We start from the raw sequence: 20,246 nt of genomic DNA on the forward strand, positions 1-20,246 counted from the left end.
AGTAACACTAAATTACTAAATGAATTATGTTAAAATTCTATTTTTTAGAACTTTTATCAATTCTTAACATTGCGTACAATTTTTACAAGAATTTCATTTTGGCAAAATGTTTGAGATAAATCGGTTTGCAAGTATATTGGAGTCGCGGGTACTTTCTTAATTCTGAAAAGGTTTTTTTTTCTTTTGCCGATCAAAAATAACTCCAAATTATATATATCATACATCTATTATTAAGATAGATATATTAAGATAGATATACATCGGAAGTGTGGGCTCAGGCATTAAGAACTGCAAGAAACCGGAAGCGGCTCTTGCAGGTGCAACGCACCGCAGCCTTGCGAATCGCTTCCGCGTATAGGACGGACTCCAAGCCTGCATAACTGGCGGTCACCGACGTCATACCCATTGCTATTTTGGCAAGGGAGCGCCAGATCATCTACAGGAGGCGACGGGCAGGCGAAGACCGGGAGATCATTGTCAACGAGGAACGCACTCGCACGTTCCTAACATGGCAAGAGACCTGGGACCACGAGACAATTTTTAACGGGTCACGGGTACTTCCGCGCTTACCTCCATGTCATAGGGAAAGCGCCGTCCCCTGACTGTCTCTACTACCCCGGTGTACGGGATGACGCTGAGCACACCTTTTTCAAATGTGCTCGGCGGGCGCTAGATCGAGGGACACTAGAAGCGGATATCGGAGCACTGAGCCCCCACAATGTGGTTGCGATGATGCCCCGTAATCTGAGCAGCTGGGAAAGTGTAGCCCGATTCGTCAGCAACATTCTTAGGACCAAAAAGAGAGAACTCGACCGGAAGTAATGTGCCGGGTCGAGTCCTGGTAGAAAGGATGGTGGCTGTGGTCGGTAGTCTGCTGACAGTGATTGGATAATACTATCTGCGGGAGCCCGACACTCAGTGTGTAAATACATTTCCACCTCCCTCCGAAAAAAAATTATTATTATTATTATTATTAAATAATAATAGTAACATATTTCTACCATTTCATTTGCAAAACGTCGAATTATTTAATCTCTCGATTTGGGATACGGGTGACAGGATTTAAAAAATATTTTTAAAAAATAAATATGTTTCTTACAATTGCAAACGCCTGTTGGGACATTATCTGATTACACATCACATCTCTTCGTGATAATTTATTAAACTTATATCAATGGCTTTAAATTTACCAACAGCTCATGAAACGCAAATTTTTTTGAGTGGTTGATTTTTTGTACTGAAATCTTTAAAAAAAAAATCGGTCAAATTTTTTTTTTTTTAATTATTTATATACGTCATTCATTAATTTTTGCCGACTTTTCGAAGAAAGGTATGATATTACGTTTGGTCGCATGGTGGGATTAAGGGGTGAAATTGAATTTTTGTTTACGTTTCGAGGTATAAGAAGTACAAAAATACTCGTACATTTGAGTTAAAATGTAGTTAATATATATATTAACTTAATTGTAATTTAGTTAAGTTTATTTTCCTTTTGATTGGATAGAATTAATTATAATAATAACACATATTTTATTTTAAAATATTATCTTTATTAATCTCTTGGGTTAACCAATCAATATACAAACTTAAATTATATTAAATGCACTATATTTCACTTACAAACTGTAAGAGAATACAGTCTCGTACATATAGTATGTAAGAGAATTTTGTATCTGTGTATGAATGTGTATTGTCATCTGAGGAAGCTTAGATAATTCTTATTGAATTCTAATTCATAGTTGATTGGTTAATAAAGAGAATATTTTTATGTAAAATATGCCTATGTATAAATTCTATGGCTCGAAAATCTCCAAAACTACTTGATGAATTTCATTGAAATTTAGACATTCTGTAATAGCATATTTCTGAAACTGTGTATGTGAAATTTTATGAAGATTGGTTGAGTTTTTCTGGAGTCACGCTCAATTTATGACCAATATTAGACAACCTAAACTCAATTTGAGATTATGTTGACTGTATAGTTGTGTATTTTTCATAAGCGCTTATGTAGTGACACACAGAGGTGAGCGAGTTTAAACTCTATGCTTGTGTGTAGGGTCTACTCGTTAATTGAACGTATCTAATCCATTGTGCTCTGAAAATCAGTACGTTTTTGACTGCGAAATATTTAGGTCGTTGGAAACGAAAAGTCGGTCTCCTTGCGATTTAAAATTTTTTTTTTTTAAATTAAAAAATCTTTTTTTAATGTCATATTTAAGTTTTTTTTTTTACTTAGTCGTTATTTACGTACTAACCCCTTCTGAAAGTAAACATAATTTTTATTTTTTTTATTTTAACAGGTTGACTGCTACAAGTTCTGATTCTAAGTCTTAAGTTAAATACGTAGATGGGTGTATGTGACCCGTTTTGATGTCTTACTGTAATAATAATTTGCAACTGCTAAGGAAAATCATTTGTTGAGTTTCATTTATCAGAACATAATGTCAAACTGTATTAGAGCAAATTACGATTCCAGTGGTATAATAACATTTTTTTGTGAATTGCCTCATTCTAACGTTACTATGTAATTTTTTTTAAATTATATGTTTTACATTATTTTTATAAAATAATAGTTGATTTTTACAGAATAAATTTGGTTTTTAGAATAATTTTGTTATTTAGGTGGGCATAAAAGTTAATACCCAGGAAAAATGGTGGTTAAAATCTACAAAATTCTACTCACTTACTAAGAATTTTTATAGAATAAAAGATAGCTCTAAAATTTACTTTGACTTCTGATAAGTACAATCACGACGAAATGGAGGCGACAGGTTTCATACATAAGGCGGTCAGTCACTTGTATAATTTTTTAGATTTCAAAATCGAAGTATATCACACAGAATATCGAATTTTTATGAGCTCAGTTAAATAGCAGAATAAAAAACAATGTGGGATGGCACTGTGTCATATTGCATCTCGGTTAAGTATTAACCGATTCGTTTTAAATTTTGCAAGGATAATATATTCGAAAGCAACGTACAGTTCATCGACGAATTTTCATCACTCAGCACTTTTTAGCTCGGTAAAAAATTTTATTCATTTATTCCTGATCTTTTGTAAAAATCTTATGAGTATATAATAACGTTAACTTTTCAGTAGTATAATATAGTATATGCCTAGGAGCACATATCTAATTCTTGAACCCACAGGTTCAGTACCAAATTTTTTTTTGTCTTCAGTCATTTGACTGGTTTGATGCAGCTCTCCAAGATTCCCTATCTAGTGCTAGTCGTTTCATTTCAGTATACCCTCTACATCCTACATCCCCAACAATTTGTTTTACATACTCCAAACGTGGCCTGCCTACACAATTTTTCCCTTCTACCTGTCCTTCCAATATTAAAGTGACTATTCCAGGATGCCTTAGTATGTGGCCTAGAAGTCTGTCTCTTCTTTTAACTATATTTTTCCAAATGCTTCTTTCTTCATCAATTTGCCGCAATACCTCTTCATTTGTCACTTTATCCACCCATCTGATTTTTAACATTCTCCTATAGCACCACATTTCAAAAGCTTCTAATCTTTTCTTATCAGATACTCCGATTGTCCAAGTTTCACTTCCATATAAAGCGACACTCCAAACATACACTTTCAAAAATCTTTTCCTGACATTTAAATTAATTTTTGATGTAAACAAATTATATTTCTTACTGAAGGCTCGTTTAGCTTGTGCTATTCGGCATTTTATATCGCTCCTGCTTCGTCCATCTTTAGTAATTTTACTTCCCAAATAACAAAATTCTTCTACCTCCATAATCTTTTCTCCTCCTATTTTCACATTCAGCGGTCCATCTTTGTTATTTCTACTACATTTCATTACTTTTGTTTTGTTCTTGTTTATTTTCATGCGATAGTTCTTGCGTAGGACTTCATCTATGCCGTTCATTGTTTCTTCTAAATCCTTTTTACTCTCGGCTAGAATTACTATATCATCAGCAAATCGTAGCATCTTTATCTTTTCACCTTGTACTGTTACTCCGAATCTAAATTGTTCTTTGACATCATTAACTGCTAGTTCCATGTAAAGATTAAAAAGTAACGGAGATAGGGAACATCCTTGTCGGACTCCCTTTCTTATTAGGGCTTCTTTCTTATGTTCTTCAATTGTTATTGTTGCTGTTTGGTTCCTGTACATGTTAGCAATTGTTCTTCTATCTCTGTATTTGAACCCTAATTTTTTTAAAATGCTGAACATTTTATTCCAATCTACGTTATCGAAAGCCTTTTCTAGGTCTATAAACGCCAAGTATGTTGGTTTGTTTTTCTTTAATCTTCCTTCTACTATTAATCTGAGGCCTAAAATTGCTTCCCTTGTCCCTATACTTTTCCTGAAACCAAATTGGTCGTCTCCTAACACTTCTTCCACTCTCCTCTCAATTCTTCTGTATAAAATTCTAGTTAAGATTTTTGATGCATGACTAGGTAAACTAATTGTTCTGTATTCTTCACATTTATCTGCCCCTGCTTTCTTTGGTATCATAACTATAACACTTTTTTTGAAGTCTGATGGAAATTCCCCATTTTCATAAATATTACACACCAGTTTGTATAATCTATCGATCGCTTCCTCACCTGCACTGCGCAGTAATTCTACAGGTATTCCGTCTATTCCAGGAGCCTTTCTGCCATTTAAATCTTTTAATGCTCTCTTAAATTCAGATCTCAGTATTGTTTCTCCCATTTCATCCTCCTCAACTTCCTCTTCTTCCTCTATAACACCATTTTCTAATTCATTTCCTCCGTATAACTCTTCAATATATTCCACCCATCTATCGACTTTACCTTTCGTATTATATATTGGTGTACCATCTTTGTTTAACACATTATTAGATTTTAATTTATGTACCCCAAAATTTTCCTTAACTTTCCTGTATGCTCCGTCTATTTTACCCATGTTCATTTCTCTTTCCACTTCTGAACACTTTTCTTTAATCCACTCTTCTTTCACCAGTTTGCACTTCTTGTTTATAGCATTTCTTAATTTCCGATAGTTCCTTTTACTTTCTTCATCACTAACATTCTTATATTTTCTACGTTCATCCATCAGCTGCAATATATCAGTACCAAATAAACGTCAATTATTATTCTTAAAGTATAAAAACCAACTTCCGTAATTATTGAATAAAATGTATCCAATTTTCCGTTATTGATAATATCAAATCATGAAAGTTATTTTACGGTAAACGTGGTGGTTTAAATAACAATAGCAATAGCAAACTTTTTTTCCGAGTACAAAACTAGAAAAGAGTACAAAAACTATCCATGGAATTATTATTATTATATATATTTCAGAATAAAATAAATGGTTTGAGTAAGAAATATAAAGGAAGAAGATTAGATTAAGAAAATTTGCATCAAATTTAAAATACCAGTAGAATAGTTACACTGATTTTGTATTTCAAATATGAAAATTATTCTTTTTTAATACAATCAATCGATTGATTCCTATTACATTTTGTCAATTCAAATAATTTTATTAAAATAATTTTTCCTTCATCGAAGAGGATTTTAAAATTACAATACGACCGTCTGTTTAGGTAAACTCATAGTAAAGATTTCAAGTGACTAGAATTAAATTATTTGTTATTTATTGAAATTACTAAAAAACATTTTCCAAAAATATGTTTGAGCTTAAAGTTTTAACCGTACCAGATCAGAAAACATTTTTCGTAAAGAACGTTTTATATGCCTTGTTTTTATATCCCAGTATGAAGTTGCTCACAAAAGTAATATTTTCAGATGTGTTTAAAATTAGAATATATAAAATATTGAACGGAAATCCAAATTGAAGTAGCTACTCTATCGAAACCGAATACAACTATGAACAGTAATTTATTAATATATAGTGAAATTGAAGGTAGTTCAATTTACCTAGAAAATAAATTAAAGAAATAATCGATACTGTTATCATTTTACTATAAGATATGGTTGATAGTTATTTTATATTAATAATGATACGTTTGATGCTGAAAGCTTTGATTTACATTTCTTAAAAATATTATTGTAACATTTTTGTTTGAAAAATGATACTGTTTGCTGTATACACCGTTTGTTATATTTCTTTTACGATCGTATTACAACAGTAAATAAAGTTTTGTATAATAAGGATACCCTAAACTTTTACTTGAGTTTGTTTTTCTTTATAATTTAAAGCAGATTTTACCTGTATTTCAGTATAATTTTAAAGTTTTTTAGGCAACAGTTTTCACTTTCTCGGTTTATTTTTTTATTTTATTTTTTTTGGTGTTTGTTTCCTGCTCCCCTGGGCCGGATCAACAATTATGTATTACTCAGCCCAGAGGAGTGTCCTTGCGACTCTAATGAGCCTCCCCGCTTACCGACAGTACGTCCGGTATGGCAAGTCGGCTCACCGGTTCCGGAACTTTGACTTATTTTTATCTTGCCTCTGCCTCTAATCGCTAAGGCCAGGAACACCGGGCCGGCTATGCCGTTCCCGGGCCCTGCCTCAGCAGCCGGGTCTCGGTCGTATTGTTTTTTCCCCCACTTCTTGTAATCCACTTTCTTTGGTCGTATAACCTCTGCCACGAATCTCTCTTATTGTCAACCATTTCTCTTTACCTCTCAACATATACTTTGTTGTAGTTTCCGGGATAATCTCTTCTATGATATATCTTGCTTTTAGATTCTCCCAACGTGCACATTCAAAAAAGGTGTGTGGCAGAACACACAATTTGGGAGCACAAAATGTTGACGTTTCATGTCTCTCTTAGTCCTCAAAACACAAAAAAAAGATTATACAAACTTCCGGAAAATATATGTATGCTGGCCTGTATTTTGATTATCATCTCCAGTCCTGCTCAACATAAATTTTTCAAAAATGGCTATACATCAGACATTGATTACATTAAATTTTAGGTAAAATGGGATATTTTTGCTGTTTTGAATATTTTTGAAATGGTTGTAGAAAAATGAGGTTTAATTACTGATTAATTTATTTAAAATGTCAAATTTTTTACGTCGATCGGATTTAGAGAGATATTTATAAGATGAAATTTTACAAAAATATGTGTGTGTGAGTATATATATATATATATATATATATATATATATATGTGTGTATGTGTGTGTGTGTGTGTGTGTGTGTGTGTGTGTGTGTGTGTGTGTGTGAAAATACAAATTGTTTTTTTCTTTAGTAAAGTATAATTTGTTTAACCCGAATTAGAACGATTTATTAAAGTAAATAATTTCTTCCTTAAATTAAGTTTTAAGTCCAAAAAACCATGGGAGACAAATGGGATCCGTATTTAGAATATCAATTTTTTTAAATCCTAATTAAAAATCATGATTAAAAAACTAGTTAGTTTAACCTATCTAGTGTTAGTATAGAACAGCGATTCTCAAACATTTAGCTCCACAACCTTCAATAAATAAATAAAAAATACATAATGAATATTTCGCGATCCCTCTACACCAACCCAATGAAACCTAGATAAAACTATTTAGTTGCGGCTATTTGCTAAACTATGCCATGAAGTAGGTGAAAAGACAAATCTCTTCTTTTATATACAAAAGTCAGATGATTATCACAGGGGAAAGTGTTAACCAGGTAATTGGAATTTTGAGATGAATTAATAATATTTATCCACGCTAAACAAACGCCACTCTCAATTCTTTTTACAAATAATCAGTATATGTTGTTGTTAGTTAACTAAGCTGATGTATTTTGACATTTGAACGGCTTGAATGTAAATTTACAAGGACATGAAAAGAGATTTTATTAATGATAGACAAAGTTCATACTCTCATTAAAAAGCTTGATATCTAGATTATTCGCCTTCAAAGCAAAGATTTTGGTGTGTTTCCACTCTTCCTTCTGATTATATTGAGAAAACGTTGGATGAAGACACTATTATTCACCACAGTTTGAATAGCATGAAGATCCATTTGTGTGAGCTAAAAATTTTGTTGGCGTAGTATTTCCCGGAAGATAAAACTAATTCATCGTAGAGATGAAGAGATGAATATTAAATCCATTTAATGAAAAGGTTTTTGCAACTACTGAATACCAGTTGAGAGTCACGACCAGCTCATCGAAATATCTGTAGATAAAACATTACAACTACAATTCACATCTGAAGATTTAGATACGTTTTGGCTTGCTCGTCGAAATGAATATGGAAATTTAATCACAAAAGCATTAACAATAATAATCCCGTTAGCTACGTCTTATCTCAGTGAAAATGGATTTTCTTCTATGGTTTCGCTAAAATCTAAATATAGGATTTATTTTTTATCACTTGAAAACAACAATCTACTTTTGTGTGTTTTTTTAACATAGATTCATGTATGAAGTAACTTTTAAATGAAAAAAAAACGCAACCAATTTATTATTTGTTTTTTTTTTTTTTACTTTACATGTATTTGTACTTATAAAAAAATGTAAGTAAAATATTTATAATAAATGATCATATTTCTCATAAAATGATTTCATTATTGTTTACTTGTAAAGTTATAAGCTAATTTCGCAATCCACCTTTCATATCACCGCGACCCACGTAGATATATTGCGACCACCGTAAACATCGCACCCCCAGGTTGAGAAATGCTGATTTAGAAAACCGAATTATTTTTTTCTAATTTAAAAAAAAATGTGGGGTCTCATGGTACCCGTCCTACCTGTTTTTCGTTATCACTTCTTAGGTAGTAAATAAATAAATTAAACAAATATCTTTATTCTGGTAAAAATACGTTATATAAATCACAGCAATATAAGAGAAACTACAAATACGAAGATAAAAACAGATAAAAAATGTTAAAAAAATTATGTGTTTAGATCATTGAAACACAAATATATGAAATAATGTTAATTTTAAGTACATTAAAAAATAAAAAATTACTACAAAATAATTCACAAGTTGCTGTTGAAAATTAATGTTGCATGGTATGCCAATAAATGGTGGTTGTTTTTTTTTAAATTCATCGATAGAATAATATCGTTTCCGTAAAAGAAAATATCTTAATTTGGTACTTACGTATTAACGCCACCGCAGCTACAGCTTTATTTATAAACAAAGTAGTCAATCGGATTTCGTGGAAAATGGGCCGATATAGAGTTTAACATAAATAAATAAATATTTATTTTATAAATATAATTTAACCAAACTTAACCTACGCTCGCTTCGTTCGCTAACCTTGACTAATTAACACCGTAATTTTTTGAGTATTTATTTAATAAATTCAGTAATTATTGCAATTTGATTATTTAAATAATAAATAATTGTAATTACTGAATTTATTAAATAAATACTCAAAAAATTACGGTGTTAATTAGTCAAGGTTAGCGAGCGAAGCGAGCGTAGGTTAAGTTTGGTTAAATTATATTTATAAAATAAATAAATATAAATAACCATTTATATTCTGTTTTGAATCTGTTTCGGCCCATTTTCCATCGAAATCCGATTGACTACTTTGTTTTTAAATAAAGCTGTAGTTGCGGTGGCGTTAATACGTAAGTACCCTTAATTTTTATATTTTAAATAAATTGGTGGAAAGATTTTTTTCAACTGGTTCGTGAATTTATTAAATATGCAACGAAAGCATGATAAGGATCTATCTCGTAAGCCGAAAATATTGTGTTGAGTTATCCAAAAACAGTTCCATTATCTGGTTTGATAAAGTTATTTTTTAATAATAAATGCCATTAATTTTAACAAAAGATGAGCTTTTAGCAATATTTAGAGATTTCTTAACATTAGAAATAAAAATACTAGTACTTTTCCAAAATTTAATTCTAGAAAATATTTCTTTTCGTATAACATATAGAAAAAACATAACATTTATATATTTAAAATATTTAAACCTCACTAAGTCTTGCAGGTCAGTGATCGAAAAAAACAAAAATAGTATTTTTTTACCATAAATAATTTTGTCTAAATTATTAAAAAAATAGATTTTCAGTTGTTTTTTCCAGAATGATTGGAATTCACAATGACTGAGGAGCAAAATAAATAATTTTTTTTTCTTTTTTTGAATAAATATTTATTAAATGAGAATAACTTTTTTTATCTAAAATTATTCATGAATGATATTTCTATAGATTTATAATTTAATATATATGAATATTTTTATAACAGTAACAAACCAACCGGCAAATCTTCAGCTCAATGGAATATTGAGACGTTTAAAAAAAACTGCTTTCTTTAGTGGGAAAAAAGTGTATCTACATTTTCTGTGTAATACAGGCTACGTTAACCAATACTTGATATATAGACTACGGAAATAATCTTTCCACACACAAAATTCTTACCCTTTTTTTCTTCTTTTCTTTCTTATTATAACTTACATATATTTTATTCTATTCCATTTTAAAGGTGAAAGAATATATAAATCATTCCATTTATTTGGTTCTTTTTTTAAATTATACATCTTATTTTATGCATAGTTGATACGTACTAACGTAGCTACGAAAAATGTCAAACCTTTATTTTAGTTAAAGATTCATTGTTATTTTATTCTATTTAAAATTTAAAACCACTTTAAATGACTTACCTTATTTTTGTATTAAACTATGTGATATGGTACGGCATTTATATGTGATTATATCTATATTAAATCTAAATCTATATCATATAAAAGAACATTTCGTCAGTGATATATGTCGTCATAATCAACGCTCAGCAAAAACTACTGAAGATAAATTGATGAAAATTTGTATACTCGTTCTTATTTCGGTATAAAAGCATATGAAGAAACGATTTTTTTTTAGATAAAAGGTTTAAACGTTTAAACTGGAGTATCAATGAAATTTACTATTTTTTTATCCCTCGGTAAAAAATGAAGATAGCTTGATTTTTAGTATATCTAAAAACCAATTTCTAAATCTTTTGAAATTTTCGTTAAAAGGGAAGAAAGTTAAAACAATCTTGGACTTATATTTCAAATTTTACCCATTCCCTACTGCACTAAAAGAGATATTCATTAGATTTTGGCTCGAACTCTTCAGACAAATATTTAACATCCACTTTCGGATTTTTTAAATTTCTATTTTTTAAGAGGGGGTAGTTTGTACGCCGCGACGGCTCAATGAACACAACCATTGCCAGTTTTACTGTATGTGCGACGCGACGGGGAGGCTAGTTTATTAATAAACATTAATTTTTTTATCATTTTATTATAAAAATATATAAAACTAAAATTAAACAAATGACAAGTATAGATTAGAAACCCATATATTCGAGGTTTCACTCAAATATAAACGAATAGCCTTCTATCTACATAAGAGAAGTTATAAAAAATCCATATTTAATAAATAGATGACATAATCGAACAGATAAAATTCCTTACAAATTAAAATGGTAAAATTTAAGAAAAATAGTATTCTTAATTAAAATTATTTATAACAAAAAAGATTTTTTTTTGTTGTAGAATTTTACAACCTTTACAGACTGAAAGATAAGATAGTAACTTAACTCTTATTCACCCAGCTGCTCTCCATAGAAGCTGTCAAGAATCGACATTGTGTAGACCTCTTATCAGGGAATTATTCGGCAGGTCGACTGTAATGGCAAAATACTGGGTGACTGAATCGCCATATTCCCACGCCATTAATATGATTAGTAGAAAAAATCTAATCGATATTCTTTAATACATCGCCCACCAAATGGGTCAGATTATTTAGTATAGGTATAGTACTATAAATGCTATATCCTGTACTATATACAATATCGTATACCAATTTTATAGTATATATATGTATATATATACACTCTAATACTATATACTGTAGATAATTATTTAGTAGCTGATTATATCAGATAAAAAATGGATGTATTATTAAGAAAAAATGGAAGTAAATTCATAAAAAATTGATTAATTAAAAAATGAGAAAATTGTAAATGTAATAATACTGAGTTGGCAAGAAATTTGGGTTCTTTAATAAAAAATAAAACTTTTTTTATACAAAGAATGAACTTTAATCAATTATTTATTTTCCATTTATTCCGATAACTTTTTGCCATCTTTCTGGCAACTTCATAATCCCAAGCTCATGGAATTTCTGGTCCTTATCAGCAAAAAAACTGAACCATTTGCAATTTCAAGTCATCAACATTAATGAAACCTTTACCGCTCAGTGATTTTTATAAACTACTAAATAAATGACAATTTGGTGGTACAGGATCAGAACTATATAGGGGATGATGAGACATCACTAACTAATCAAGCTCCAGAAATTTTCCATGAGTTATCATAGATGTGTGAGGCCTTGCATTGTCTTGGTGGAACACAATTCCTTTCCAACTTGCTTAACTGGCCGTTTTTCTTTGATTGCTTCCTCCAATTTCATTATTTGTAGACAGTAAACATCTGAACCGATCGTTTGGTTCCTTGGAAGCAGCTCAAAATACACAACATCTTTGTAATCCCACCAAATTGACAGGATAATGTTTACTGCGAATCAGATTTCGAAGTGGCTTATTCCGGTTCAGCACGCTAGGATTATGATGGTTTTTGATCGATGTCATTGTAGACAATTCATTTTTCATTACGTGAGATTTGTTTCAAAAAAGCGTCGACTTCATTGCGTTTGAGATGCATATCGCAAATTTCGATTCGTTGTGTAAAATGAATCTTTCAATTAAAATGGAACCCAAATATCGATCTTCTTAAAAAGTTCAAAACATTTTTGTGTGTATTTAACCAATCTTCAATCTCTCACACACTCATATGACGATCTAGTACAATTAGGGCTTTGTGTTGGTCTTCATCGACTTCAGTAGGTCGACCAGAATGTTGGTCATCTTAGAATGAGTAATTTCCGGAACGGAATTTTTTAAACCCATTCTCACACGCGCGTTCTTTTAGGCAATCAACACCGTAAACTTTACGTATTTATTTATGAGCCTTAGCAACTTTCTTACCTTTATGAAAATAAAAAAATAAAATACATCAAACATGTTCACTTTTGCACTCCATGTAAAAACTAACCATATACTAACAGCTGGAAATAACGCGCAATTTGCTTCTGAAATTTGTTAAAAGTGACAACTATCAAATCCCAAAATAAAAAAAGTCATAACAATGACTTCTGTCAATCCTTTATGTTTGAAGGACAGAAGTCCTTCAAAACAAACATAAAACTATAAATTTGTGAAAACTAAACTTACTTTCTTGTGAGCGCCATTAAATATAATTATTAGGTACAGTAATTCATAAGTCTTACTTATTTGACAATGAATTATTATTAAGTGCACGAACGTGTTTTGAGTGTGTGTGATATGTGTACATAAGACAGAGTATACATGAGAGAGTGATTATATGAATCTATAAATAAAGAAAAATTTGAAAGAAATTGTTAAATAACAGATTAAATAAAGGCTGATTTCTTTTACAGCAGATGCCAAGTCCAAAAAAATTTTTATTTATAAAGTATAATTTATTTACTAATTAATACTTATCTATTAATTTTTTTGAATTTCTTTAAGTAATAAATTTTATTTATATATGTATTATTTCGTCAGATTATAATGATGATTGTTAAATAATCAAAATAACCATCTTCTTTTAGATAGTTTTTGTGTTTTGAAATAATTTTTGCTCTCTTTCTTATTATCCAGTTTATTTTAATTTAGTGTAAAAAGCTCTTTTTTGTATTAAACTCTCTATATTTAATTATTTTAGCCAGTAATGTTATATTTTTATTTTAGTAAACTTTTCAAGTTTCAAGAAAGAAAAATTATTAATATATCTAAAACTTTTTTAAATTTTCATTGCCCTGATACATAAAAGCCAAACAATGGATTGGATATTTTCAATAGCAGCCTCATGATTTTGTACTGAGTAATAATTTCTTATTGATACCATTATCTATTTTGTTAGAAAATAAAAGAAAAATTATATAGAATTGTTACGATTTCTTCCTTGCGAAATCGTAACAATTCTTTTATATGAAAGAGTTCATCTCTTTTTATGTAAGAGGTATAATAAAATAAAAACAAAAAAAAATTGTAGTTCTACCGAAAATAAAATGTAAATATTTATTATATTTTTCTATCCTCAAAACTTGATCGTTTTTGCGATTTTTGGCCCTAGAATATATTGAGCTTTGAAAGTACTGAAGCAGTAAAAACAAAGTGCTGGGCTTTTCGCTTCTATGCCGGTTCATCGACAATATAGACGTATTCTCGTATGTTATAGGATGAGAGATCCACATTAGAACTACCTAAACCAATACGTTTGTATGTACTCATAAAGCGCGCGCGCACACACACACACACAGAGAGAGATAGAGAGACATCCTCCTCGTATCCTTGTGCATACATACACACTGCGTTGTTCAAAATTCACTATGAGTGGAAGGTGCTTATGGAACATTTTATCGGTGAACTTTGAAAAGTGTGTTAGCAGAAACAAAGAGGGGTTGTACTGTGTAGAACACTTCTGGTAATGGCAGGTAATCTATTGTTCAACCCTGGGGTCAATCAAACACTGATACTCCCCACAAACGTACCACCAAAAACCCTTTTCAAACACCATTCTAATATCGTTTACCTCTGTATGAACCTTATCATCTAAAAACAATAAAATGCTCGTTTATTTTTATTTTTTATTTTTTTCTAAAGCACAGTTGAAGATATTTAGTTAAATTGAAATTATCAAATACTTAATACCATCAGTATAATTTAAATAAAAGAAAAATGTATTAACTAAAATATTATATATATATATATATATATATATATATATATATATATATATATTTCGCGAATCTTTTTCCTTTTGTTAATTAAAATTTTTTTTTCCTTTATAAATATTAATCACGTTTTCTCAAGAACATTTTTAGGCAAATGTATACAATTACTCAAATTTAAATTTACCTTTTTTAATTTCACTACATTTTATTATGCAGATCAAAATATTAATATCCAGTTTTCAAAATTTAAAATAGTACTACACTATCACTGAACTTTAATATAAATCTCTCGTATAAAATTTATAAAATCGTGATATTTATATATTTTTTTTTTTTACAGGAAGTTAAAATACTAACAATAAGACAAAATTCACAAAAATAAAAAAATGGTATTATCTCAATTTTTCTTTAAATTTTAACTTTTAAAAATAGATGCTAAATTAAAAAAATCCTTTCTGCAGGCCGGAAATAAGAGGTGGCTTTCACCGGTGCTAAGTAGGGGATAAAAAGACCTCCACCTTAAATTAAAGAAAAACTTCAAATTTACTCAATACGACAATGGTTGCATGCGAAAAAAGTTTCACATGTTTAGCATAAGACAAGCTCCATCTTCTTACAATTCCAGCAATATTTTGGTCATCCCTTGCCGTAAGGGTTAGTCACATCAAAAATTGTTTCAGACAAAAGTTTTAGGTAATCTTTTAGAGGACTAACGATCACTTTAAACCGATTCGATACTGTTCCTATTAAGGGAGGTATGATTGTTTTGTCTTCAAAACCCATTTTTTCCACCTCCTGGGCCAATATTTGGTGATATCAAAAAACTTTACTTAGATAAATTTTAGGCCCTTATCCAAAGAATAGTAGGAACTTTAAATGAATTCGATATTTTACTTAATAAGAAAGTTATAGTAATTTTTTTTTTCGAAAAAGCCCCCTATTCCACCCTCATGGTTCGATTTTGCCCATTAACGAACTCGACTGAGATTCTGGATCGTTATATTTTACGTTTCAATTTGAAAGTGGGTGGCACAAAATTACGGTAGTTATCGTGTCCGCAAGAAAGTGAAAAATGATAAGTAAAAATGATAAAAAAATCCATCTATTTGATAAACAGTTTAAAATATAAATAAAAAAATAAGTATAACTTACGGATTATAGTAAAAATGCAGTACTTCTAACCTTCTGTATGTTTACTTCCTCTTATGTTTTAGTACATAATATATTGATAACATTTTTATAAATAAAAATGCTACCTACCTGAATTTTGTATAATTAATAATAATGTTCTATACCAATATTTCTTTTTTAAAATACATTATTTACAAAAAATAATTATAATATACAGAATGTTTCTAAAGTAGTTCGCTGACTATACTTTTTTGGATTCTACTTGTAAAATTAAACAAAAAATATCCTTAGAGAGAATTGCAATTTATCCTACGTTCTCACACTGTCCGTAATTTTGTTATTCGTATATAATAATTTATATCACAAGTTCCGATAGACGAATCACATTAATATTTGGTAAGCGTCTTGGTAATAAAGTTTTAAAATTAGAAAAAAATCAGGACTTAAATACCTTCGAAAATTACAAAATGGCGGCCATGTTTATTTTTCAATCCGTTACATCTTCATAAATATTAGTTTTATCAAAATTTATGTTATTTGCTAAAATATATGTCATTCGCGTATAATATTACCGTTATCCTTTTTCCTCCCACCAGTAAACCTCCCCCCCCCCCAACACCTCATGTAAATTATTTAGAAAAATAGCAAAAAATAGAGAACTGAGTTGATGGTTCAGTAAGTATAAAAATACTTAAATTTTGATTATAAATTTATATACGCGTACCTGGCATACAGAATTCTATCTTTTAATAAGTATTTATATTGTTGATTATTTTATTTTTTTATTTCTCGGAGTAGTTCATAAAACTACATTCATAAAATTTGATATTTGAGCTTGTTTATTCCAATTCAATTTTTTTCTTTATTAGATGAAAGGATATTATATCTCAAAGGTGGGTGGTTTAATTAAACGTTTAATCATGTATTTTTACTTCCTAGAACGCAGTATTGTGATCGCGAAAAATTTCGGTTTCCAGATTTCAGTGGAAATATTCATTTTGACCATTCCTGAATCCATTCTAACTAGTTTCGGTGTGACGTTTGTACGTACGTACGTATGTATTTCGCATAATTAAAACACGATTAGCCGTAGGATGTTGAAATGGATTTAGGACTGTTGTAACATCTAGTTATGTACCTTCCTTTTTGATTGCAATCGACTAGAAAATAGTGTCCAAAAAAGCCCAAAATCCAAAAAATTCGGTTTTTAGACTTTTCTTTACTGCAGTAATAAGATTTCATTGACAGATTTTCAACGATATATTATATGTGGTTCTTATTTTCATTGGTTCCAGAATTAAAGCCAAATGAAATTTTAATTAATGAAATATTTGGATCTTATAAGGCTTATCGGTTCGAGTCAGACTATCTTCTTTTTTTAACTTTTTTTTTTTAATTTGGATGTATCGATTTATTAATAATTATTAACCTCTGTTTGGAAAAAAAAAATTACGATAAATAATAATTCAATAATAATAAAAATAAAAAATATGAAAAAATATCAGAAGTTATTAATGAAATAAAATTTTATATATTTATTTTTTATATTTTATTTAAGAAAAAAAATGTGTATATGTAATTTAATAGGCGTGCAAGGAAGTCATGTGGTGTCCACATCAGATTTTTTAGTTATAAAACGATTAATATTTTAAACTTTATAACGTTTGATTTTTATATAATTTTCAAATTATATAAACGAGGTGTTATTAGAATAGGAATATTTTTCTATTTTTTTTCAAAGCAGTTGTTGAAATTTGCCACCGTCCCTAAAATTTTCTACATTTTTTTGTTTCTAGTCTTTGATTTGATTTTTTAAATTATTTTTCTTTATATTAGGTGTTATGCACTGTGAATAAATTTTTCAATCTTTATTATAGAAGTTGAGTTAATTTTCATTTTCCTGTAAAAGCATCTGTATTTTATTTTTAAATGTTCACAGTTGTAAGCAATTTTTACCTACCGCAGTTATGTTTTACAGATTAAATAAAAAATTTTATTTTTTTTTAAGGCAATATTGAAGTTAGCATATTTTTCAGTCTTTTTCGTATATGTAGCAGTTAAATTGACTAATTTTCAAAAAAAAATAAATTCTGTTCAAATAGACAAAGTATAATAAAAAAATAAAAACGACTTTTTACCTTTTTTAAAAATATCTCAGGATAAATTATTGTTTTATAGGTAAATTTGGACAAATTTTTTAAAAATTTAAAATAAATAATTATAATTAAATAATTTTCGGATGAATTTAGTAAAATCACCGATTTTCTTTTTTTAATTTTTTCAAACGGTTTCTTAGCTGAATAACAATATGAGTTAAATATATACCTGCTCCCAAAATATGGAATATTTAGAATAAGAAATAGCGTATTTTTCTCTCACAAAGTAGCAGATGTAGTCCGAATCAAAGTGTAAGAACATAACAGTTCCAAACTGTCAAAACGTATAATTGTGCTAGACATGAAATTCAAATCGCATACTACATTTTACTGACAGAAAGCTATTTAGATTTATAAATGTATTTCATAACCATAAAAAAGTTTTGTTTTTTTTTTCTTTTTTATATATAAAACAAAAATATTTTATTTATAAAAAACAAACATGAGAAGTACATTATTATTTCAAGAATTGAAAAAATCTATTACATCTGCTACGTAGGTACAAAAAGATTTTCTGATATTATAACTAAAAGGAGAAATTTTTTAAGTATGTTATATAAAAAAAAATTAAATTTTTTATGTGTGTCAATACGTTGTTAAAACTGACACCCTCTAGAAATCTAACGCAAGGTGAGAAATCCTTAGTGAGGATACAGTAGTAAAATTTCTACGAAATCAAAGTTCAGAATTATCTGGTAAAATGTTATTTTTTTTTATATTTTAATAATAGCAAACATTTTAATTTTTTTTTTTTTTTTAATAGCAAACTTGTTTATTTATGTACAGATAAAAATTATTTAATCAAGAATAATTTTTTTTTAGATTTTCATTAAATCCTGATAAAGTGATAAATGAAATATTTTTATTAAACACGTAGAAGGAATAAACGATAAACCACGAATTGCTGCCCAACGCTTAAATATATACAGCCCTGATAAGAGCCTATTTAGAATGTAGTGCTGAAATGTGCTGTTTGACGTATTTTTATTTCAGGACTTCCTTATAAACTATATTGGCATTATTTTGTGTGGTGCTAGAATGAATAAGCCGCTTTTTTACGAAGCATCTACGTAATTTCGTCCGTCGTTTTCTAGATGTTGCTTTAGTAACAGATGACGCTGTCAAATGTTGGTTGTCAGTTAACGGTAAGAGTTCGTATACTTCAAAATGACCAGTCAGATAAACCACCAGAGAAGCGTATCATAAGTAGAGAGTGAACGTTATTACCGAATCTAATATTAAGTTCTACATTGCGGTTTACCGCAATGTTGTACTTGTTAAAATTTTTCCAATATTAGCTTTTTTATACGAGATTTAATAATGGAAAATACGGAAATTTAAAAACTTAACAGGTCACATTAGTTTTTTTAGGTCTTTTTTTTTGTTAATTTGTTGTACTAAATTACTTACATTTATTCATAAACAAATTCCATAATAGAATTATGTTTACTTAAATGAATCGTTTTGGTTTTTAATATTTTTTTAATTTTAATATTTCGTTCGGCCCGTGGAAAAAGTTTTCTTTCCAATTCGGCCCGGAGGCAAAAACTACTGGCCACGCTTTAATTAGATGATGATCGCTCTCGGGTAGTAAACCCGCTTATCACATTTCTGATGGTCAACGCTCGAGCATTGTGTAATTCAGTTGCGTATGGTTTCATCATGTTCATATGATCAGGCTATTTCGTGCAGTTGAAGCGAGTATGCGAGTTCACATTATCAAATTTGAGGGGAGAACTGTTTATCAGAAGATAGTGAATCCTTGCGTAGGTTTTTTATGACCTCTGTGTTTTACAAAAATGTTTAAATGTCCGAATTGCGGGAATCAAATGAAAATAAATAAAGAAAGGAAGTGTTTCGTTGTTACAAAAGAATTAATACAGTAGATTCTCACTAGAAAATATTTACAAAAAAGTGGGACAAATCAGTCTCTCAAAATAAAAAAACAATTGGTTTTTCTATCATAATTTTACCAAAACCCAGTTCTCGATTTGTACTGCAGTAAAACTACTGCATCAAAATTTCGTTTGTAACGAGATCGGCATATCTTCTAGTAATTGTATTGGACTGAAGTTCACACCTTCGTGAAATTTGTGTTTACGCAGTATCATAGTAATATTCAGTGATTGGTGATGTAGACGTAACTAGAAATAAACGAAACAAAAATAGATTATATAAAATGTAAAGAGCTAGACTACGGCTGTAACCGAGGTAGATAACCTAATAGAGATAACTGGATATTCGGAGGTAATGACCATGGCGTATAAAGTATTTTTTGTTCCACCTCCAACAAGAGGAAGTAGAATTTT

The sequence above is a fragment of the Lycorma delicatula genome, chromosome 9, assembly GCF_047948215.1.
Source record: "Lycorma delicatula isolate Av1 chromosome 9, ASM4794821v1, whole genome shotgun sequence".
Lineage (NCBI taxonomy): Eukaryota > Metazoa > Arthropoda > Insecta > Hemiptera > Fulgoridae > Lycorma > Lycorma delicatula.